Here is a 930-nt window from a genome sequence, read left to right on the forward strand (position 1 = left end):
TATGGGCCACCAATATGTTAAAAAAGTATAAGAGGATCATGCGCTTCACTCTGCAGTCCTTCTCTTACGGACAATCTGCTGGCTCCCCTTGCAATTGCCATTTCCACTAGCATTTTTTTTTTCAGACTTATGAAAAAGTATTTTGATTTTTTTTAATTAATGTAAATTTCCTTAAAAATTAAATGAATTTCAATTAAAAAGTCTTCTCAATAATGATTTTCTTAAATTTAAATTCATCGTAAAGTAGAGTTAAACGCCTTGAATTTTAGCTCAAGCATTTTGACTCTACTTTCAATTCAAATAGATTATTTTTTTTCTAGCATTTAAAAAAGTAAACTTTTTTTTTTGGATTTTCCAGACTGTGTAAACTGATTGGCCCCTGCTTGTTTTATTTAATTAATTTCACAAAGCTCCTGGAAAACACAAAAAAAATTGTTTTGTACTTTTAAGTTGTTTTTGGTCAATTTCATACTATATTGGGCCTTAGGCCCATTTTACTGTACCGTTTGGATGATCAAGGCATATTCCAAGTTTAGTTTCAAATTTTCAATACAGTTATACTAAGATGAATTAATTGAAGATAGTAGAATCATGGCATGGAATTTGGGGTTTAAGGTCAAAATGTAAAAACGTGCAACCATACAAATTGAAGATTTAGATTCCATATGTCTCTTGAGGGGCACGTGCACGTTCTTGTTCAAATTAGTTTAGTTTAGTTAATCTCCCAATATAGGTGTATCAAGAGTGAATCCTCTCCGGTGAAAAAAAAAAAAAAAGATAATATCCAATGTTTGATTTTATCATTTATTGTTCTTTCTCTCTTATTAATTTCTAGTCCCACTTATAGAATTAAAGGTAAGAAATCATACTTTATTCTCTCCAATAAAAAAAATGGAGAGAGTCCATTTCCTAGGTACATCTTATTCTCTA

This window comes from Arachis ipaensis, chromosome B04 (assembly GCF_000816755.2).
Source record: "Arachis ipaensis cultivar K30076 chromosome B04, Araip1.1, whole genome shotgun sequence".
Taxonomy (NCBI): domain Eukaryota; kingdom Viridiplantae; phylum Streptophyta; class Magnoliopsida; order Fabales; family Fabaceae; genus Arachis; species Arachis ipaensis.